The following is a 25,083-nucleotide window of genomic DNA, read 5'->3' on the forward strand; positions in this document are numbered from 1 at the left end:
AGTATGAAGATGCTAATTTGACTGCAAAGGCTGGAAAGCAAAGGGGCCTGAGCCGTTTATACTACAGGCAGTAGTTAAAAAGGGGGAAAAAAAAAACCTTGAAAAAATGGGTGTAACCCTGGGCTTTGATACAACTGGCCTTTCGGCCCTCACTTGAGATTTGCACATCCCCAAGGGAAGCTGTGGTTTGGAATAAGATGGTGCATTTAATTTCACTCAGAGAACTTATTGGACTTGGCACCAAAAGAAAGAATTTGAAGTATATTTTTTGTCGTGATTAGTGGCCCCCTCACCACAACATTTGATTATTTTGGAAAGGGAAAAGTTAAATCCTTGTAAAGTTGTGATTTACAATTTGCAAGCATCCAGGTAGGGAGTTTGACTTCTGCCAGCTTGATCATGGGATCCACATTTGATTCTAGCTCATTGATGTGAGAAAACAAAACAGTTCTGTGGGGAGAAATAGAGTTGGAAATATATCCCTTGATTATCCTGGGTGATTTTCTCTCCACACTACATCTTCTCTCATTCACGATGATTTTGGTCTCCTCTGGAACTCATAGCAAGAAACTGGCATGTGGCTGGTTTACTTTTCGTTTCTAATCTGCAGTATCTGGTATTTTTATCATGTGATTCCTTTGCCCTCACAGTTATGTAAATCTTGAGGCAAAGGAGTTAAAAGGAGTTTCTAATTTTATACCTGAAAATAGCTTTCACTGGATGTTTTTTCTCAAGCTTTATAATTAAGATTGGAGATCTCGTGGGTATTTTAATACATACTCAAATATGTCCAAACAGCCAGAGGGGAAGTGAATGACCAACTGGGTAGGCTGATGAATATTTTCCTGGTAGATGCACAACTTTCCCCACAACTGTGATGCTTTATGCTTTGACATTAAGAATGCTGTTTGCAGAAGTAACATTCCTTTGAACACTCAGCTTTCTGAAATGGTGTCCCACCGCAAGGACTGGAGAAGGGTGAGTTTGAGCTCAATGCTGGAGTAACAGCCAGGCAAATTAGGTTCTGTCCTAATGTCTAACATGGAAGTATGGTCAGTCAGGTCTTGAAATAAATCTTAAAGTAGGCTTAAACATAATAAATTCCACCTCTTCTACTACTTTTGAATTTTTTGGGTCTATTTCTAGTTGAATTTGGGCTTGTTGGAAAACTGTCTTGAGTATTTGGGCAGTGAGTTTTCACCACGCTTCCTAAGTGAAAGCAGTTTGCTGAATAATGTCAATATAGCAATGTTAGTGGTATTGCTGGCAGAAGGAAAATGCTTTTTACTCTCATTCTGCACTTGAGGAGGAGATAAAGATAAATTCAGAAGTTTCATTGATACTTCAGAAGTGCTATACTTGTCCTGATTTGAGCATGGTGGTCAGGCATGGATGATTGATAGCAAAGAGCCTAGGTTCTAGTCCCAGCTGGTGGTGAAACCTTGGGCAAATGATTGATCTTCCCTAAGCCTCAGTTTTCTCATCTGTAAGATGGAGTAAATCTTCTGCAAGATGGAGTAAGTACTTCATTTAGTTGTTGAGGGGATGGAAAGAGTTAATGTAAATATATTATTAATGGTTGGCATGTAGTAACAAATTCAATAACTGTTAGCTCTTGTTGCTGTTTGTTATTGACCTCATTAGCAGCATATTTCCTGGTTATCTATGCTGGTAAGTTTAGATTCATTTTCTCTGTGGAGGTGAAATGTGAAATCAGCTTTCTCTTTCCACTCTCACTGATTTAATGACAGTGAATCAATGACAGCTTTCTTATCCGACCCTACCTTTGCAAAACTATTGAAAAACTTGAATTAAAAGCCAATCAATCCCATATTAATGAGGTATCTTTCAATTGATGGAGATAAAAAATCAACTCAATCTCTCTTTTATATTTTCTTATGTTTCCAGGAATTCTGTCCTGTGGACTTTTTTCTTCCCTTGCCACTTCTCCCCTCCTCTTGCTCATTATCCTCTCTCTCTGGGTCACACACACACACACACACACACACACACAAACACACATTTTTAATCTCTCTCCCTCCCTTTTCCAGGACTTACTTTCCTGTATGATGGATTCATTTTAAACAAACTGTCTCCACATGATGGCAAATATGACACTCAGTGTCTGTAATGGATATACATTAACAGGTTACCACTGTGCCCTGTTTTTCTCTACATGTAATCTTCTTTATATGGGAATTTTTTTTTCAGTGAATATCTTTATTACTGTTTTTTCTTTATTTCTTATAAAAAATGGGATACATGTGCAGAATGTGCAGGTTTGTTACATAGGTATACGTGTGCCATGGTGGTTTGCTGCACCTATTGACCCATCCTTTAAGTTCCCTCCCCTCATCCTCTACTCCTCTGGTGTGTGTTGCTCCCCTCCCTGTGTCCATGTGTTCTCAATGTTCAACTCCCACTCATGAGTGAGAACATGCAGTGTTTGGTTTTCTGTTTCTGTTAAATTACTGAGGATGATGACTTCCAGCTTCATTCATGTCCCTGCAAAGGACATGATCTCATTCCTTCTTATGGCTGCATAGTATTCCATGGTATATATGTGCCACATTTTCTTCATTCAATCTATCATTGATGGACATTTGGGTTGGTTTCATGTCTTTGCTATTGTAAATAGTGCTGCAATAAATATACATGTGTATGTGTCTTTATAGTAGAATGATTTATAATCTTTTGGGTATATACCCAGTAATGGGATTGCTGGGTCAAGTAGTATTTCAGGTTCTAGATCCTTGAGGAATCACCATACTGTCTTCCACAATGGTGAACTGATTTACATTTTATATGGGAATAATTTTGTAATGCACTTGCCTAAAATAACGTGACCCTCCTGTCTCCTATAAACATATTTACCCCTTCCAAAGGAGAAATAAAGCTAAATCTTGCCCTTCACTGCAGCTCAGGTGTATCTTCAGGATCTTTGAGGAGTATATATTTGCCTTGAGTTTGATTTTGATGTGGAAATTCCATGGTTCACTAACTGAATGCTTAATGGTATTTTCTAGTGTCCCCTCCATGGATGATAGAGCAGGAAGGAAAGGATAAATTTATTAAAACTACCACTTAGAAAAAGAGAGAAAGGGAAACAACTTACAATGGTCAGGAGTTTTTGGCATATATCATATTCTTTTGGACTGGAGTAGAAGGACTGCTCCCTTCCGGTAGTAGAGAGCTTTCCATGGTCCCCCAATCTGGCTGCCCTAAGATCTGCTATCTGAAAGATATCTCTTGTCCATTGTGTCACAGCCTCATCTGAGAGGGACAAAGGTCCTTGTGCCATGACAAAGTGGCTTTAGCAGCTCATGTCATCCTCATAGGAGCCAGTAACTAGGGGACTGACTCAGGGGTTGGCAATTCCTAGTTCTTTATTTGCCAATTTTGAATTTCCTTGATAAATACCTTTAAAAACCTAAAATTCTGTCTATTTTTTGAACTTTAAGAGCTTCTACATATTATTGATTCTAAGATGCACATTTTGTTTTTTAAAAATTTATTTTTTATTCCAATAGGTTTTTAAGGAGAAGGTGGTGTTTGGTTATATGCATAAGTTCTCTAGTGGTGATTTCTGAGATTTTGGTGCACCCATCCCCCAGGCAGTGTACAGTGTACCCAACGTGTAGTCTTTTATTTCTCACCCACTTCCCACTCTTTGTCCCGAGTTCCCAAAGTCCATCGTATAAGATGTACATTTTCTTTTCACCTTTTAACATTTCTGAACTTGGGAAGTGTGTTACAATCAGCAGTGGCTTAGATAAAAAAAAATAAATAAATAAGTTAGTTCCTAAATCCAGTGAATGCTGGTGTCAAGGGCTAGATTCTAGACCCTGTTCTAGGTGTATCTTCTTTCAGTAAGAGCCTTGGCATTTTACTCACACCTTCCCTACCACCCGTGCTGGCAATGAATGCACTAAAAAAGGCAAAAGCCACTCGTATAAAATTCACTGGTTAGAGTGATTAAGAAGTGGGTGGGGCATGATAGGCAAAGTGAAACACATCAATGTACCCATGAATTACTTTCATAATATTTCACGTTTGACTATTTACTGTTGTAAGTATGTTTGATGTTCATCAATATCATTTACATTAGTATTGACATTATGTAGGATATTTACTACATTCTCTTTCAAAACATCTCTTGATACAGCTCGCAAAAATATAATGAAGCTTGTATTTGATTCACATGGTTATGATGGAACTTGACATTTGAAAAATTTTCACGTGCTAGTAAATTCACCAGTGCGGTCTCTCTTTATTTATAATCTCTACGGAAGTATTGTCATTTCTCTGTTTTTTATTGTGTGTGCATTTGTTTTTATTTTCTTTTAGTTAACATCAGCAGAATCCATGAGTCTTTTGCAGATTGAGTCTATTCTCAGACGACTGTTGGATTTAGTATATCTCCAAAGCGCAGAGTTTAGACTCATTTATGACAAAGACAACATCACATCAGTCTTCTTTTCATCCAGCCCTCTCAGTTCTGTATCTATTTACTGTGCCCACTTCCTTTCCAGTCTGCACTTCAGTAACTCAGTACCTTTCCATTCCTTAAAAGACACCTTTATCAAAACCCTCATCATGAAGTAGGCCTGGCACTCATTACTGTTATTTGGAATGAATTAATGTCAAGTCTAGTTGCGCTTTCATTTTACACTAAGACATTTAGGAAAACTATTTCTCACTGAGCAGGCTGAAGGAGTAGACTTCACCCTTTTCCCCGGAAGTATGTCTAGTGAAAATACTACTCACACCGATTAAAAATAAAGTTGAGCTTGGAAGATGGGTTAGGTAAAGATCTAGATCAGTGCTTATCAAGCTTAATCATAAAATTATCTTGAGCATTTAAAAAATGTAGTTTCCTGGGCCCAGTTCCAGACTCATCGGGTCAACCTCTCAGGAATAAGGTCTTGAGAATGGTATTTTTAATGAGCTCCCCAGGCAGTTCTTGTGACCAGGCAAGTTGTTATAAAATAAGCCAATAACAGGAGAGGATGTAAACATAAGAGAATACAGTGGATGCCACAAGATACGACATGACATGCAAAAGGGTAAAACTTTGATCTGTTTTTCAAGCACGTATATAGTTGGCATAATCACTGAAATTGTATTGCTTCTCTTAGAATTTATCTTTCCTATATCATAAAACTTTAATATATCCAAGAGGTAGAAGGTTGCATGCTGTTGGAAACCAGGGAGAATAAATAAGACTAAATCCCACAAGCTACAAATACAGAGAGTTTCTGGAATCCAGATAGGCTGCTGCATCCAGATACATAAACAATCCATTGACCTTGTTTTTCTCCTGCATAGTAACTTGACTCCAAATTTAGCATTGCTTTGCTTTCTTCGTTTACTTTGGTCTTTCTAATATGAAGTTATTCCACAAGTGTTTTTATTACTTTAGGGAAGGGCACTTTTATAGGTAAAATGATGAATATCATAATCTTTAATAACTTTGTACTATTTAATATTTCTGTAGTTAGGAACTCAATTAAAAGTGTTCCAACATTAATTTTTAAATTAAATTACCACCTACCCAGGTGATATTGAAATAAGTGAAATGTATTTCTTTACATAATTTAGACAGTGCTGAGTTGCAGATATCTTCACAGAGGGATAAAACTAGGATAATCAAAGGTGTTGACAAAAGATATATTCTAAAGTATGATGGTCCCTTTTTAAACAAAACCTTTTTATGGCAAGTATTCATGCCACTTGTAATTCATTCAACACTTCTAATGTAATTATTTAATTTGTTTTTTAAATGTATAGTATGTTAGCTTAGGTACATAAATTTTATATTCCATTCAGTCTATGGTTTATAAATCTGTGGCCAGTTACTAGTGGCATTTCTGTTGGCCTGAAAAGAGAGACCGAACTGCTCACGGTCTGAGATCATCTGTCCTATGGTTTTCCAGATCTCCTCGTGTAAGGATTTGTGAACCCAGCAAAGAGAAAGAGTTAAGCCTATTCTCCTAGTTGGCAGAAACTTTGTAGTTTAAAATTACATACTGACTCTGGTGTAGAGACACAAGAAATTATAGAGCAGACACTGTCCAGGACAACGTATAATTTAAAATGTACTAAGGAATGTATGCCGCATGGCAAAGTAAGTGAAGTGCTTCTTCAAATATAAGTGTTTTGCATAGAAAGGCAGTAATTATCCACTCCTAGGGAAATGTTTGCATTCATTCTAAATCAATATTTACTATTCATTTCTTGTGTTCAACAAAACAGGGATTTAACTTTTTTTTAAAATTTTAATGAAGCACTAAGACTACAATAATTCTACAATGTAATTGTCTTGATATGAAATATTGCTAAATGGTGTTGCTATTTCGAGAAAGAGCAGTGTGAAATGGAAGGGTATCCCTATTTGTGAAATGTTACTTTAGGAACATTCAATTCAAACTCAGCCAAGCAGGGCGACTCACCCATTTTCAAAGATAACTTAAGCTGTCTCCTTGGTAAGGCCCTAAACTAGGTTCATTTAGATGAGTCTTTGCCTTTATATTTGTTTTCTTTTTTCTCCTAACACACTCCTTCTTCGTAATGATTCTGTTTCAATTCAACTGTTCCCTTTTAGGGTGTGTGTGTGTGAGAGAGAAACTCTCCTATAAATTGGAACTTTTTTTTTTTTCCTGCAGAAAGAAAAGATTTCTTGCCCCCTTCCCCTCCAAATTCCCCCTGGCTTTTTAGATCAAAAGGACCTCAAAGAAAATGTTGGAGGAAAATATAAGAAAATAGGGCACATGAACACTGTATTCTGAGACAAGACTGAAGGTCTCCAGCATATTTTTATTTATGGAGCTTATGATCTGATCATTCTATGACTTTTCCTCAGAAAATGACTATAATTTTTTATTATGGAGTCCAAAAAAGAACTGGACAATATAACAATATGTTATATTACAACATGAATAGTCCTTTTCTTGGCCACAGAAACAATAACGGCTTTGCCACTGAGTTTCAGTCAGGACAGAGCCCATCGTGCACGCTATTACGTTACCAAATGCCACATAAATGCTCAAGTTTCTGTGAGCAAATATTTTTGCCTTCTACTTTTATGTGTAATTTTGAACTTATCGTTTTCTGTTCTTTTTCCTTTGCTTTTTCGTTTTCGTTCCTATGTTGGGTAAGGTCAAGGAAACGTCTCTGAAAATCTCACCATTCCCATGAGGTTTTTCAGATTTTTATATTGATCATCTATTTGATATTGCAATTTAATACAAATCATATTTTCAGATTCACAGATTCTATAGTGTCTCAATGTTAAAATGAGATTCAGAGTAGAGAAGGAGCCAAAAGTAAATGATATACCTTTACAATTTTATCACATATTTCCTTTGGCTGCTCTGACTTTCAAATATCGTAGAACAGCAGTGCAGATGGGTCTGTACTAACATTCCCTCTCCTTCCCTTCCTGCCATTCATAATTCATGTGAGCTCTTTGAGTGAATTGTTCTTTGGTGTGCACTCTGGGGACAAATAATATCATTTATGTATTGTGATTGCTACTCTATTTTATCTTCCTTTTTATTGACAAGAAACAAGGGTGTTGCTTGTAGTTATGAAAGTAAATTGGGTGCAGAAATTGTCCTTCTCTTTCTGAGAGAGGCACCTTCTTTCTGCAGGAAGTGCTATTGTAAACTGTACTATTATAAATGGTGTGTTAGTTCTCAAAATATTCCTGTCTCAATGTATGAAGCAACAAAGTGTTCCTTTAGCATTCAGTAGAGAGAGCCAATGGAAAAGCAGGCTGTTAAGGACACGTTCCTAAAGTCTGGAAAATCAATGGGACACTAAAAAGGGAGCTGAAGTGGACCGGAAGGAACCTCTTGAGGGTCATTTAAAGAACCAGAAACTGATTATGAACAGAGCTTTTACCCCAGGAACTGGAGGGGGCCAGCAAACCCATTCTTCTGCACTCCAGTTAAATATCTAATAGTTGAGATGTTTTCTGCACAGCCCCTAAAGGATAATGAGGAAGGCTTTGATAGCCTTAAAGAACGTCACTCTGTGGCCTCTCACAAAAACATGATCTGAGTATAAGTGGCAAATGCATGCAGACCCCAAAATAAAGAGGGGCAATACCAGCTAGGTAAGTTACCTTGTTGATTTCATAGGAGAGGGGTCATAATAGAACTTTGTACCTGAGGAAAAATAAAAGTAAGGAATGTCAGAATGTGAAATCTGAGGTCTCATTTACTTAAGCATAGACCTTCTAGAGACCTTGAAATTTTCTGTAATTTTACCTCTACATGGTGACTATTTCATGTAGGTCAAATTAAGGATGAACCTGCATTCTTTGTTTTGTTATATTGTATTTTCGGGGTGAAGAATTATCCCTTATATTAATTGGGGTTAAAATATTTTTATATTAGTCCTCGCAATCAGTTCTGAGTTAGTCTTCTATAATTCTTATCTTTACCCTCTAGTTCCAGCAAAGATAGACTTTATGAATAATTTTTTTAAAAGAAGATATTTGTGTTGACATATTTATATCGTTTGATAATGAAAAACATAGTTTTGTTAACTGTTCTTTTTATGATGACCTTTGCTACTGTTAGCAAAAGTCTATTCAAAAGAGAAACCTTAACATCCTCTCCCAAGGCACTGAAGACACTTGCACTGACCTTGTTATTCACTCTTTTAGAATGAGACACTTACACTGAATAAGAGAATAGTTGAATACTTCTATTCACAGATATAGTTTGTTACATTGTGAATAGGCTAGTCTACCTAGAATGAAACAATGCTTTCTCCTGGGCTCCAGGCAAGAATTGATCAATCAGTCAATTACTTAACAGACATTGCACACCTTCTTGGCATGGCATCCAAACAACTATTGAGAGTTAGCTGAAGCAAGACAGCTGCAAACAGAATAGATAACAATCCATGCTCCAAGACTCTCCTTATTTAACTCACACTACCAAAATTTACTGCACTATGGTGGTATGTCTGAAAATGTGGCCTTCCATAAGAATCAAATAATTATACTCTTTGAATAGATGATGTGAGAAAGAAAAGGGCTCTGAAAGTGCAAGGAATATCCTCAACTAATCACTGAAAGCCTAGCGCTTACATTTACATGAGTGTACAGACTGTGTATTCTAGCACTGCAATCCTGGAAGACTGACACGCATATGGCAGGGAACGGTGCCAAATCAAACCTGGTCATCACTCACACCTGGATGTGTTTCAGTCCCCAGTGGGGTCCAGTGCAGTATCATTCATGGTTAGGTGCCTCCTCTTATAATTACTTCACTGTCTATGTCAGCACTTCTCAAACTTTTTGCTTTCAGGATCCTGTTACACTAAAAAGTTATTGAGAACATGCAATAATTATATGTAATAGCTATCAATATTACCCTACCAGAAATTAAAACTGACATTTTAAACATTCACTTATTAATATGTTCTCAAAATATCTATTCCATGTTAACGTAAATGTGGTTTTATTTGATTAAAAAATAACCACATTTTTTTCCAAGCCAAAAATATTTAGTGGGAAGAGTAGCACTGTATTTATATAGTACCATTTTATAATGAGATTTTAGTAAATCTCATTGTCTGGGATCTTATGTCTGCTTCTTCATTCAATTTATTGTCATATTGAATAGTATCTTGCCTCTGGAAAAACCTCCTTTGTACACCCATGAGAAAGAGGATGAAAAAAACAAAATCATCTTAATATTACTATGCAAATAAATAGTTTTGATCCTGCAGAATCTCCACAATGCTAATTTTGTAAAACATTGAATCCACATGACTATCTACACTCTCCTGTATGATGGGTTCAGCATAACCTGACACTTAATAGGTACTTTCATGTACACCTGTGTGATTATGGAGAACATTCTCTCACCCTGAATCTCTTCTCAGGACCACTTCTCTTTACCTTCAAATAAGTTTAATGAAGAAAAGGAGAATATAATAAAAATGAAGAAAATAGACCCGTGGGATCCTTATGAGGAACAAAATTATATTCCTGGGACTCTAGATTTCTGTAATCCCTCTGAAGTAGTCAACCTTAGTGGGTTCTAAAATGATTTCAGAAACATATTAGTTTCAAAGAAAATAGGATATTGAAAGTGTGTTGTGTGGCATGGATGGGGCCCAGCTAAACAACACATGTAGATCCTGCTGCTGTTTTATCATCTGATCATTGGTGCAACATAGCACAGCTTATTAACGTAAGTGCCATAGTTTTCAGATAGGTATAATCATCTGCGAATAGTCAAATTAATCTATTCAAAGTATCGTAAGCCTTGAAAAAGCAACAGAAGTATTTTCACGGTTTGAAATCGGGTTTTTGATAATGCGAGTTTAAGATTGACATTTCTCATCTATTTGTTTAGCTAATGCTTGTTGATCACCTACTATGTAGTGTGGAAAAAACATACAAGGAGATATATCCTCTGCCTTCAAATATCTTACAGTCTAGTGAAATCTACCAGTAAAGCACAACAGTTAATGATGCAGAGTAATAAATGTTAGGGAGACCAAGATGACTCAAGAATGCATAAAAGAGGACATGACCCAATCTTGTAGGAAGAGTGAGGCTTCCTAGGAAAAGTAAAGGTATCTTAAGAATGAATGGAATTGGTCTGGTTGGAATTCATATGGAACAGGGAAGATATGCCAAGTAGAAGGCAAGTTGAGAGAGCACGCAATTTGTTTGCTGATGTGAGAGAATTTCTGATGGCTGGAGTGAGGAGTGTGTGGGTCAAAAAGAGAGGGATTAGAAATGTGAACAAAGAGAAGGGAAGTGACTTGAAAAAAGTTTGAACTTATTTTTGAGATGATTATGGAGTCCTCAAAGGGTTTTAATGGAAAGATAATCACAAATAAGCTTGCATTTTATCAAATTCACTTTGGCTTCAATTTAGACATAGAAGCCGTGACTAGTTAACAGACTGTTGTGCTGACCCTAGAGAAAGGGGCTGGAGGCCTACATAGGGAAGCAGTTGAAGTGATCATGGAAAAGTGGAAAAATTCTAGATATATTGAGAAAGGTGAATGAACAGGCTTTAATGATTGCTACAGATGTGAGGACAGGGTGAAGAGCAATATTTAGTGTTTTCAGTAGGTTGCTGACATAGCAATTGAATACTTTCATTGAAATAGGGAGTCCAGTAGGAGGAATATACTGGTGCAGATGTAGGAGACAGGAAATGAATTCAGTACTTTTGAGATATCCAAGTGGATATCTCATGTTGAGTATTGCACGGCATCTGTGGAATCCACTAGAATATGAAATCCATCAGACTGAAGATTCATGACATTATGGAGTTCACTAAATTATGGAATCCACTTGACTAACTTCCATAAAATGGAAAGCCTTATTACTTTGCTTCTTATTCTTATCCCTGTGTGTGTGTGTGTGTGTGTGTGTGTGTGTGTGTGTATCCTACTGTATTACTCCATTCATGCTGCTATAAAGACATACCCAAGACTGGGAAGAAAAAGACATTTAAATGGACTTACAGTTCTGTATGGCTAGAGAGGCCTCAGAATCATGGCGGGAGGCAAAAGGCACTTCTTACATGGCAGCAGCCAGAGAAAATGAGAGAGATGCAAAAGCGGAAACCCCTGATAAAACCATCAGATCTCGTGAGGCTTATTCACTACCATGAGACCAGTATGGGGGAAACTGGCCCTATGATTCAAATTATCTCCCACTGGGTCCCTCCCACAACACATGGGAATTCTGTGTACAATTCAAGATGATATTTCAGTGGGGAGACAGCCAAACCATATCTCCTACTGTATATCAGATGCATAAAGTTCAATAAATATTTATATAATAAATTAAAATTAGCATGAATAAAAAATCTGAAGCTCAGAGGAGAGATTTAGAATGGCTTTATAGATTTGGAAGTCATTAGCATATGGATGAGATTGAGGTCAAGGGAGTAGCTGCAATAAGCACAGGTAGATAATGTAGAGTGAAATGAGAAAGGACATTAAAAAGTGTCTGGAGGAATTGCAACTTATTAGTAGATGAGGAATAGACAGAGGAAACTAAAAAGTAACTTAAGAAACAGAGGAAAATGAACCTATAAACACTACAGAAAAGAAGAGCCAAAAATAAATTATATCAATCAATGTTTTTACAAGCAACAGTGGCTGACTACCTTATACAAATATAACTTTACTGAAGAATATCCGGAGATAACAGACATGATGAGGATATGGAGAACCAGATTTGGAAAATGGGTATGAACAAACCAAGCTCTGGAGAATTGGATAGCATAAAAGACAATAAATGCAATGCAGATAGAATTGGGAGATGGGTTGTCACTGCCAGTAAATGAAAATGGTCTCTAACTATCCCTACATCTGGACTTGATCAAGCTTCAAGCCCTAGGAGAAAGTATCTGATTAACTGAGCCTTGCTTACAGCACTGCACCTTGTTCTAGGGAAAAGAGAAGGTTTTGTCCTTTCAATTTCCATAAATGAGAAGCAACTATCACCCACCAAAACTCTATACCAATGGAGCACTCCCCCAAAGGTAAGTAGAAATGACAGTAGGAGGGGGAGGGTACAGGTTGAGTTGAAGAACAACAACAAAATGACAAAGGTCATTATGAGACAAAATATAGAAAACTATGGCGGTCTGGTAAATACAGATAAATTTGGATAAAAGATAAAAGACTTATTCATTGGCAGTAGCAACAAGAAGGTTATCAGTAACTTAGGTAAGTGCAGTGCGAGTAGAGTGCTGGAAACCGGTAGTGTTAGAAACCAGAAAAGAATAAGCGAGGAGTGAGAGTTGAGTGAGAGAGTAGAAATAAGGTAGACAACTCTTTTAAGAATTTTAGTATGCAATAAAACAAAATTTAATTTGTTTTATGATTTGAAAAATTCAGAATTGTAGGGAAAACAATTCACTCTTAGGTAGGAATTTGCTAATTCTGATGGTCAGGGTAGGAGTTTTAAAGCTTGCAAGACCATCGATGGATACATTTCTGTATCTGGGCATTTGTCTATACACTGGAATCCTTTCCTCTTTTTGTAGGACATCAATAAGTTGCAGAACTCTTTAAGTGCCTTTGCCTTCGCCTCTTAAGGTCTTGGCTAATGATTTACCACCTTAATGCCTTAATATACAGTGCTGTTATGCTTAATATTGATGTCTTCACAGTTAGAACCTACTAGCATTGTCTCCTTAAGAAGGATTAAAGAAGTTCAGAGCTCCAGCTATATAATTTTGTTTCTCATAAGGATCCCACGAACTAGGATTTCAGGCACATTGAGGACAGGAGCTATTCCTCACAGTACTGACCACAGTATTGAGCACAAAATGGTGCCCATGCTCAGGGAATACTGATTGATTAGTTTATTGATTTTTGAGAACATTGACTAAAGTGATATTTACCTACAAATTTTCACAAAAGATAATTTTTGTTTTCTTTTTGGAAGTTTCATTTGACATATTTGTTTCTCCCTTTATCAGTTCCCCTACGCAAAGTTGTTATGAAAAAGCATGAAAAATGTGCATTTTTGCATTTTAAGAAAGAATAAATTTTTAGATTGGCAACATTGAAAACAAACTGAAACCAATGAAAAGTGTATTTTACTGCCTTATATCTAAAAATGGCACTGCCCAATTTAAGCTATTTTTAAAACCTGTATATTCATACAGCTTGCATACCAAAATGAAAATTGGTGAGCTATAAACCCTTGAAAAACAGAGTTTATAATGGAAACAGTAATTGACCCTTAAGTACAACATCAAAAATACAATACTATATAATACAAAGCCCAGGGCTTGGGATCCCATCTCTGCTCTAACCTCAGACTGGCACACTAACCCAACACCACAAAGCCAACTAATAGTTATATTTTGAGATGTTTTCTTCTTACATGGCAGGGAAAATGGATAAGTGATCCATCCAATAGCCACATGCAGCTAAGTTTCACAGAACCAGCACCCTAAATATCTTTAATAAACTCACAACTCTTTTTCAGGGCCAATACCCTGTGAAATAATTGGACTTGCTTAGAAAAACAATTTATTTATTGTTTTTAAATGGAAACTCCTATCCCTGAAGTCGTGCTATGTTGCATCGTGGTCTTTGGGTATGTGACATTATACCACAGGATGCGGTGAGGCTAGAATGACCAGTTGTCAGGAAAGCTCATGGAATCACGGAACACACTCAGAATATTTAGAGTTGTCTTCAACTTTGCTCTAGTTCATAGTTGGTCCAGTTTTCCCATTTTCTAAGCCACAACTACCCATTTTTATCATGAGAAAATGTGATCTAAACTAAAGAGAAAAATGCAAGTATTAAACTTGATTAATGAGATCTGAAGGGTAAATTCAGAGTGCGGGTTTCAATTTCAACTTGGCTCTAGGCAAAGAGGGGTGTGTGCATAAATACAAAGAATCTTAACCCATACTCTTTTGTTGTTGCTGTTATGGTGTGGAGGCGAAGGGGTTAAGGGAGTTTATTGCTAAAGAAGGAAAGTTCAGAGATTCCTTTCATTTTAAAGTTGAAATATGTGAGCATTGCCAGCTTATTTTTTTAAGAACCTTCCAAAGAATTTGTCAGCTGAAAATAGTCAAGATTTTGCCTTCTGAAATGTCATCTATTTACACAAATTGAGCAGGACTATTTGGTGTTTCCTTCTTGGGCATTCTGTTTCTGTTGCCTGAATACCTTATGAACTTGGTCAATGAGCGAAATATTATTGATTTCATTTATCTATATAAAACCTTTTCCTGTATATTCTGTGACCAAGACACTAACTGAGCTTTGGAGTAAGGACCGTGGGAGAGGGTTGGAATTGGGACAGAGAAGGGTATTTTCTTTGTGGGAGTGTTCAGAGGATTTTAGAAGGGATGCTGTCTTTTCTAGGATTTAGCAATTTTGCTAATTGTAATTAAAATGTTGTCCTTGTATGGTGATATGAATAGCTAATATGCATCTTAAAATTTCAGTGCTTAAAAATAAATACAAATCAATTCTGATGTCACAACAGAGCACTTTTATGGCATTTTTCATGTCTTTCTTTAAGTACTAAGATCTGTCTCAGATAACTTCAGGGTATTATGAATTCTGTTATTTACTTAATGTTAGATTTTTTAAAGCCCCCCCGACACACATATTTGAACACAAATATATACCTTCTTCCTTATTTTCTCTCTTATTCCCTCTTTCATTCCTTATAATTCATTCATATACTATATTTGCTTCATCCTAATTTCTACTCTTCGTGCATTCTGTATTTTCTTTCAAGGCTTGTTACAACTACCCATAAATAATTATGTAGTGGGTTAAGATTTTGAAATGTTAGCTGATACATTCCCTTTTATATCCTTGTACCCTTAGTTCTTCCCCTAAAATTCAGGAAAGTAATAACATGGTGAAGTGCTAAGTAAAAATTGGTAAAGTCTTAGCTTTTGAGTTTTGAAAGCCTATTTTTCCAGGGAAGTAGAAATAACTCAGGGCATAGACAAAACATTTGAAAAACTACCCAATAAATTCAGAGCCAAGCTGCCTTATTACCATTAGATAAAACCTTCTCAGCCTGGGGAGGTGTACAGAAAGTTGGAAAATAAACATTGAATATTTCAAATTGGTGGGTCCCTGAGAAAAGAACAAGACCCTGCATCCTTCTCTTTGGTTAGTCCTAGGTGGGTGGGAAGGATGTGTAAGGGGGAGGGAAAGCGGGGCAACAGTTACTCAAAACAGGATATGTCAAAGCACCAAAGGGGCTCACGCAGAGTCAAGGCTTCAGGCAAGGACATCAAGTGTCAAGGTCACAGCCTGAATGGGAACCTCTGAGATGTCTGGTGTCCTGGTCTTCACCCAGTAGTCCACACGGGCTGCTTCTGGATCCTGCCTGCCAACCCAGTTCTCGGGACTGGTGGTTTTCTCTTTTTCTCTTCTTTTCCAGGCCCCCTCTTGCATCTCTGAGCAAAATTCTGCCAGTCTCATGGTCTGCCGGGGTCACAGGAATCTCTGAGAGGCCTTTTGTCATATTTTTGGCTACGCCTAAGCACATGGGCATTATGCTACTGTCATGAGATGCAAACACTCTCTGAGCCAAGTCAGATCCACCAGGCCTGACAGCCTGCAGCCTGCTGCCCCCACCCCCAAGTCTCCATGTGGGAAAGGAGCACCGGTCTCCTCACATTCAGGTTTCTAGCCAATCTAAGATTTCTGTTTTTCCCTTGCCTGAACCTGACTAGGTAGAAAAGGAAGCAGATAGACAGAAATCTTTCTTCAGGACTCACTTACCATGTAACCTATCATCCTCCAGGAAATTGTATCCTTTATCTTGAAATATGATAGCTTGGTTCTAACTCGTTAATTAATACATTTTGTACAACCTAAGGTTTATTTCTTTGCTTCCTTTTGAGGACTAAGCTAAGAATAGACTTGTTTGTTTGAATTTTTTTTTTTTTAATTTAAGTTGTGGCATATTCCTTTCCTGAGGCAAAAGCATGGACGATATTAATTGGCTAAATAAAGAAAGTCCAAGAAAATATATAGAAAATATATGAATTCTCATTTCAAATTATCACCCTACCACAATTATTTGTGCAGTTATTCATTTAATACACATTTCTCCTGCTAAAATATAAGCTCTTTTGAAGGCAGTGTCACTTTTGTGTTTATCACTCTATGCTCAGCAACTTGTACCATTGCCTGAAACATAGTTAGTGCTCAATAAATATTTATTTAATAAATGAATAATAACATATTAAATGCCTAAATCAATTCTTGTTACTACTAGGTGTTACTTCATCCATCCATAATGCAAAATTAGTATTAGGTAAGATACAGTGAGCCTTTTTGTTTTTTAACCATTGTTGATCTGAGTGAGATTTGAATAATCTGTTAAGAGAAAAATCATCATTTAGATTAGTGTAGAATTTCTGGCAAACTGATGAACTCAGAGTAGTTAAAAATTCTTTTTAAGTATAACTCTACAAGGTACACAAGGTTATGATGAAGAACACAAGACTCATGAAAACTTTGTTCTTAGTTCCGAGTATTTGTAATAAAGTAATTTTCTTTTTTAAAAAGGATGCTGTAAGGTTTTTATTTTATTCTTGGCTCAAAGCAAAGATTTCAGGTGAATTCATCTTTGATTCTTTTTTGAGGTGCTCTCTAAAACTCTCTATTTCAATAACAATTACCTGCTAAAAATTCCTGCTCCCTAGGCTGTTGTACCTGAATGTAGTTTTCATTGACCTAAATGGAGAGGAAAAGTGTGTTGCCGAAGGGAGATACTCCAGAGATTCTCTCTTCTGTGGTCATAGAAGTGTGTATGTGTATTTGTGTGCATACGTGCTCAAGAGTCACTAATCTACATGTTTTCACCCATGCAAGAAAAAAGAATTCAATTCTGGGAATTAAAACTTAGACTTAATGTATACCTCCAACTGTATAGGACATACAGATTAACAGAGGGGAATATTCCTATTCTACTCAATGATTCCATAGAGATAGACCTGGAAGTTTCTTAAACATTGGTGCATATGTGTTTGTGTGTGTGTGTGTGTGTGTGTGTGTGCGCGCGCGCTCATGCTAATCTGTGGGCAACGTGCATGATTAGAATGAATCAAAATATTATAGACAGTAGCAAAATGGAGAGGTCCATTTCCAATAGATAATCTATTGATGGATAACTGTTCGCTTTAGTCTGCATCTAACTGATACATTCTTCCCTAGTCATTCAAGCCAACCTTCATTCAATAATGTAAAATGCAACTTTGAAAACACACAATACATATAGAACACACAATAGATAAAACTATAGCTAGTCAACATGTATTAAGTACTTATGAATGCAGCATATTCTCACTTTTCTTTTTGATAGTTCCTTTATTTAGTTAAAAGTTTTTGTTCTAGAGAGAGATTCAGGTGGAATATGGGAAAGTTAGCTAATAAATTTAATTGGTTGAGGAAATCAATCAAGATGATTTGTCATTTCTAAAATAATTAATGTCTTCACCCTAAGTAGATCAACAGAATTACCTTTCTAGATCTTTCTATTGATGTTTATATGTTAAAGATAATTCTGGAGACTTCTTCTTGGTGTTGAGAAAAGTCCATATTGTTTGTTTTAAATTTGTGTTTTTTTTCACATTGATCCCTGAAAAGGGAAAAAGATACTAAATATTCATTCATAATTGGAATTTTTTAAATTGTAGAAGAAATCAGCAGTAGTTTAGTAAAAGAAATAAAAATGGATCTACAAATGCCACTTCAGTCTTGTGCAATAGAGGAAAGTTTGAGTGATAAAGTTTGAGTCTGTTGTGGACTGACATTTCTAAAGCAGTCACCATGAAGCATGACTCAAAAAGCAGATTTTAGCATAGACCACAAAATACATATTTATATTGTAGTTTTTTAAAAAACTATTTCTTATTGTTATGGGAACTTGTCCTGCCTTTGAAATTTTGAAAGAGAAAAGCTAGGAAGAAAGCAATCTTTTTTGAGGCATATATTTTAGGTGTATGCAGATTTTTTTTTTTTTTTTGAAAATAAGGCATGTTCCTTTCCTTCTTATATTTCTTTCTTTCATTTTAATGTCTATAAGAGTCTTATTATTTCAGGAGTACAAGAGCAAATTTTATTTTTTATATTTAATTAAATTTTCTTTTAATTTTTATTTTCGAGACAGAGCCTTGCTCTGTCACTCAGGCTGGAGTGCAGTGGTGTGATCTTGGCTCACTACAACCTCCACCTCCTGGGTTCAAGAGACTCTTCTGCCTCAGCTTCCCGAGTAGCTAGGACTGCAGCTGCGCACCACCACACTGGGGTAAAGTATATATATATGTATGTATATATTTTAGTAGAAACAGGTTTTCACCATGTTGGCTAGGCTGGTCATGAATTCCTGACCTCAAGTCATCTCTCCACCTCGGCCTCCCAAAGTGCTGGGGTTACAGGCATGAGCCACTGTGCCAAGCCCAACGACAACTTTTACCATGACCTGCAAATTGTCACTCTGTGGACGGGCTTTGTGAAAAATTAAGAAGATAGTGAATGAACTGGGCTCCTGGTCTTTCCCTTTTTCAGGACATGGGAAGGACCTTATCTCTGGAGGGGAAACTTGTCCAATGTTGCCATCAAGATCTGATATATCCAATGCTGCTAGTGGATTGAAATTTTGACCAGATTTTTCATTACCTTGTTTTTTTCTTTCTAAAACTTTTCCTTCTTCTTTCCTTTCCTCATCTCTCCCCACCACACTTTCCTCTCTGGTTCTACAGGTCTGCAACAACCAGAACCTTAGTCTTCAATAATTATGGCTCTAGGATTGTTGTGATTATTTTACTTTACATTTAAATAGAATTTAATTAATACCATTGAATATTCTGAGCATGTGGCTACTAATGGGTTTCTTCTTGCCTTCTGGTTTCAGAGAAACAAATACTGAAACCAGAAGTTGTTGGAGAGATTTGATCTTTTGAAAAAGATAAAAAATTTGCTTACTCATATTTATAATTGTGACAAGACCTCTAGGAATCCATGCATTATGTCTTTTATGTGAGAATGTTTGTTTTGACTAGATTATAACCAAACACTGTTAAACAAAGTTGAGTATATTCTTAGCTTTCCTATGCCAGACTAGGTAATGTCTTGTGGCCACTTGAAGGAATTTGGCCTTCACCTGAATGCAGTGGAAGTCACTGACGTTTTACTCAGGAGAAGGGAGAAAAGACACAAGTGGTGAATACAGCTAGAATTTTCACTTTGGAAAGAGCAATCTGGCTATGGTATGGAAAACCACATTGAATGTGAATAGTTACCTTTGATAGGAGGTTGCTGCAGTAGTCCAAGACAGAGAAGATGAGAGCTTGAACTGGGATGTTGGTAGAGGAAAGAAAAGAAACGAACGGTGTCAATAAATGTTTACTTATTATGGAATGGATATGGAGGAGTTTAAGAGAAGGCATGTGCAGAATGCCCCTGGCAACTGACTTGTACGTTAGTGTCCTGAGATGCCCTTCAATGGCGAAAGAGAGGGTTGCTGAGGAAGAAGGCCAGGATAGAAGGAGAACTGTGTGTTTCATTTTGACCTATTGCTTTTGAAATATCCAAGTGAAAGTATCCAGTGTATATCCATAGATATACAACGGTGAAACTTTGTGTATGGTTGGTCATGGGGAATGAATAAGGCTGCCTAAGAAAAAGAGAGAAGGAGAAGAAAAAAGCGACACAACCTGTCCAGGAAAATGCAACGCTGAAATGATGAAGAAGAAACAAATGTTGAAAAACAAAACCAATGGTCAAGGAGGTGGGAGGAAAAGAAGAAAGTATAACAGTATAAAAGTGGAGGAAAGAGATGTTACAAGATGGAGGAAAATGAAAATAAAATGTGTTACAGGCTCTGCTATCCTGAGGCAAAACCGATTTACCTTTTTTGTTTCTTTGAAGGCATTGTTAGAAGGACTTGCATATGCTAAAAAAACAGAAAAACAAAACAAAACAAAAAACTAAAATAAAAAAACTAATGACATTATTCTAATGAGACAGATAAACAGAAATTGGTAGTGGAATCAAATGAGTAAGACTTGTTCAGTGATTATTAGGTAATTGTGTCACAAATTAGCACCATGGATTTTTCCTTCAAAGCACTTAACATCAGTTGTAACTATAAATTTGCCTTCCTTTCTTCTTTCTCTCTTTCTCCCTTCCCCTCCCCATGTTTTCTTTCATGGCAGGAACTTTGTCTGGTTTCTACCACTGTGGCCCCAGCATATAGCATAGTGCCTGCAAAAGTATCTAGATGCCTTTCAATAATTGTGGAGAACCACACAAATGAATCTCAAATATGCAATAAAAAGAGAGAAACTCTGGATTAGGAAAACACACACACACACACACACACACACACACACACACAAACAAAAAAACCCTTAGGTTTTATCCTGCTCCAGATCATTCGGTTTTAAAATATCTAGGGCCTCTCTTTCCTAATACATAAAAGCCTATGTCTTGACCGGAAGTATTCCAAGATAACTTCTGGATCCAAAGTTCCATGAATCTATTTGCCTAACTATGCTAAAATGTTGGGGCAGATCTCTCTGAAAAAAGCTTCTTCTAAAAACATGTTGCCATCCAGATTGGCTTTATGCTGTGCCAGCGATATTTGAAGAAGGCCAACCCCTTAGGGACACTGTGTGAGCTCATCCTCTAGCAGCTCACCTATTGGCCATTGCCCTGCCTTGCAGCCAGGAGCAGGTGAGCCTGACAATGTCCGACATCAGCTGTCTTGTTTCCTTTGCTTTTTGCCCCAGGCTTCTGTGCAGCTGCAGAATAAAAGGCTGGGCATATGCCCCGTTGGAAGTGTCGGGAACCCATGTCTTCAAAGGACCTCTGATGAGTGGGAAGTTGGAACCATGATGAAATACTGCCCTCTAGACTGATCTCAGGAGGACAATTCTGGGGTGAATTCTGTACGGTTTCTCAGAGGGTCTCCAATAGCATGGAGCCCCCATTTCCACAGTCATATTCAGTTCAATAATACTTTTCCTCCTTTCCTGTTTTGCTTTCTCCAGCACCCATCGCTAGTTGCTTCCTGGAGGAATTTCCCTAAATAAAAGTGCCTATCCACAAATCCTTCTCCTGAGGCTGCTTTTTGGGAGAATTCAAATTAAGGAAGATTTCTATTGGATCAATATATGTACATGGAGTTCACTTTACTCTTCATTCCCAGTGAAAATACTTTGGAAATTTTGAGTACAATTGAAATTTTTCTAAGGCAATGTTTTCCTCATTATTTTACATTTCAGTTTCAGAAATGCTTTATCTTTATTCTGTTATAAAACTTTAATTAAGACTTCCAACTCTTAGATACCACCTCAGATATCTTCTAGCTTTTATACCAAATAGATGATAATCTATAAATAATATTTAAATGTACTAGACATTCAGTTATTAAAGGACTATTATGAAGACATAATCCTTTTGCTGGTAAAAGCAAAATTACTTACTGGCTAGTATATGTATTTTCATGTATTTTACCTTGGATTTTATTTGTGTTATTTCAGGTTTGTATGGATTTTAATCCCTATTGCTGGTGCACTTCGCTTGGGCTTGGAAACTTTTTTCCCATTTTCATAGTAATGATCCATAAGTACATTAAAGTGAATAGTATGTACCCAGAGACATTTCTCTTTTTATTGGGAAAAAAAGAAAGTATTTTTCTTGCTGTTCCTGCAACTCATTAATCACAATGCTATATATGCTATTAATTATGCTTAAATGTAGTTTGCTTGTATAATTTGTGAACCTGCAATAATTCAAGGCTTTCAAATTATTTGTCTTCCATGTTGACATTTTGATTACTAAAACATTCCTAAAGCTAGAAGAAGTACTAATAACATAGGATTAAAACTATGAATCACCTTTTGATTAAACACTCAGCAATCTTTGTTGCTAAATCTTCACTCAGAGACTAACTCTAAGTCTCATTTGAACTTATAGATGTTAATTCCATATTGATTACCATAGCCTGGTAGGTGCAATGCATATTCGCTCAGCTCATAGTTTTAACTTAAAGTGGATATTGGTGCTTTGTGATGAGAACAGTGATCTCTAATCATGCAGCTTCAATAAATAAAGCTGAGGGAACAGTGGGCAGCATTGGTGACTGTAGAAAAGGTCATTTGCTGAAAATCTGTTCCAAATGTTGAATGTAACATATCTCTTGAGGTCACATGTTCACTCAACTCCATCTCTATTGAAGTAACCTAGACTTCTGCTTATATAGTCTTGATAGTGGTAATAATATATGTGTAAATATAAAGATGTTTATTTTGTAAAATCACACATCTCATCTAATTTGACTTGAGAAATTATCTTTTGATGTGTTTGGAACAGTTATAGATACTTCCATTTAGGGTCAGATAAATTGTGTTACTGGTGACCAAATTATAGTAACTAACAAATGGGGAATGCAGGAAACTAGGTGCTCTGGTTCCTGACCCAGTGATATTCTAGATTTCCACTGTTCTCTGCTTTATGTTCTTACTACGCATTGTCTCCTCAACTAGTGCCTTCTGTACACAAACTCACCCTCTCTCTCACATTCTTCCCTCCTCCACCTTTTTCAATAAATAGTAAGATATGCACTGGGAACTAGAACAGCTGAATCTTTTGTATTTTTACTCAACCTGAATTTTGGATATAATCTTGCTGTGATAGTTAATTTTATTTGTCAACTTGGTGAGGCTATAGGACCCAGTTATTTAAGCAAACATGGAGTGAGGCGTTGCCAGGTCATGGGTAACATCTATCATCAGTTGACTTTAAGTAAAGGAGACTACCGTCCATAACATGGTTGGGTCTCATCCAATCATCTGAAGGCCCTTAAGAGCAAAAACTGAAGTTTTCCAAAGAAGAAGACATTCTGCCTCAAGATGGTAACAGCAACTTGTGCCTGACTTTCCAGCCTGTCAGCCTGCCCTATGGCTTTCAGACTTGCCGGCCTGCCAGCCTCTACAATCCTGTGAGCCAATTCCTTAAAATAAAGCTCCTGATATAACATAGGGTATATATATCCTATTGGTTCTGTTTCCCTGGAGAACTCTGATGCGCTTGCCTTATGTTTTCTGAGAATGTCAATATGATACAATTTGTACACCACTGACATTATTATGTTCCTTAAAGGATCTCTGTACATCTGCTCTTGCCCCTTTCTACTGTCCTTACTGCTTGCCAAAATTTCAATTTTCAATTGTAGTTTTTCTTCTATAAATTCTGTTCATTTCCTGCATCCTGTCTTAGCAATATTTTCTCTCTTGAAAGTCTTTCCATTTTCTCTATTTTATCTCTAAATTAGTGAACATGATCTTAATGGATAGGACAAAAAAAAAAAAAACTGCCATCAACTGGCTCCCTTCAATCTTCCTATTAATTAAACTAAGTAACAGTTTACTTTATACTCAAAATATCTTACATTAGCCACACACACACACACACACACACACACACACACACACACACACACATAAATGTACATACACACTGAGTTCTAAGGAATATATCATATTTTTTCAATTGTATAGTGCAACCTATTTATAGCTTCACAGCAGAAGGCTGAGGCGCAAGGAATTATCTACCACAAACTCAATCACAAATACTGATGTTCATAATTAGGGTTTGAATAATTTGATACTTATGGCCTTTGCCTGCTAGGAATGAGGTAATGAGGCATTTTTGTTGCCTACTGGAATTCTCCTGGATATTCTGCATGGAACTGAAATTAAACCTGGTCAAAATTAACTCCCAACTTTTTTTCTCAATCTCTTTTTCTCTTTTATTGTATTCCCCATTTGGTTATTGGTAATATCATCCACTATTTTCAGTGACTCTTGATTCTACATTTTTCTTCACTATGTCTCCAGTGGGACCCCAAATGCTGCCAATTCCTTTCCATTGCTAAATGCACCGTGATCTGTTCAGCTTCTATAACTTTTCACACTGATTCATTCATTTAATAAATGTTTATTGAATGTGTAATTTATGTCAGGCATGGTTGTAGGTGTCCACGATACATTAGGGAATAAGGCAAGGAAGTGTACCTTTGTGGAGTTTACATGTCAAAAGGGTAAGACAGACAATTAGCAGTTAATATAATTAATAAATTAATTATGTATGATAGAAGATTTTTTTTCATTAATGAAAACAGAACAGGGCAAACACCCTGTGAACTGGCTGACTCAATATGTATTTAATAAACATTTTAAAAGTGATGGATTGACTGAAAGCATAGTGTGTTAAACTCTAGGTGTCTTGCGTTCAGTGTCTAGAAGAAACGAGTTATACTTAAATAAGGACTTAAGTTCATTTGTTTGCTTTGGGTGGGTGAGAGTTTTGTTTTGGTTTGTTTGTTTTCTCTTTGTTTGTCTTTGGTAGAATAAATGATCAGTCTCAGAAGATGCTGAAAGCGTAAAATGCCAACTGAGTTGTCTATATAAGCACAATATGTTGCTTTAAACGCCCCTCCCTCCCTCTCTCCCTCCCTCCTTCCTTCCTTCTGTCCTTCTATCCTTCCAAATTAGCAAGACTATGTAATTCCTACTG

The 25,083-nt window shown here is 36.7% G+C and overlaps 1 long non-coding RNA gene across 1 annotated transcript in view; it reads left to right on the top strand.

Moving 5' to 3' along the window:
* Window positions 1-868: 868 nt before the first annotated feature.
* LOC144333307 (uncharacterized) overlaps window positions 869-25,083 on the top strand; it is a 130,986-nt gene continuing 106,771 nt past the window's right edge. The window contains exon 1 of the long non-coding RNA XR_013401863.1: window positions 869-978. This is a non-coding gene — a long non-coding RNA (uncharacterized LOC144333307). The remainder of the gene's footprint in view (window positions 979-25,083) is intronic.

The sequence above is a fragment of the Macaca mulatta genome, chromosome 12 (assembly GCF_049350105.2).
Source record: "Macaca mulatta isolate MMU2019108-1 chromosome 12, T2T-MMU8v2.0, whole genome shotgun sequence".
In the NCBI taxonomy this organism is placed as follows: Eukaryota; Metazoa; Chordata; class Mammalia; order Primates; family Cercopithecidae; genus Macaca; species Macaca mulatta.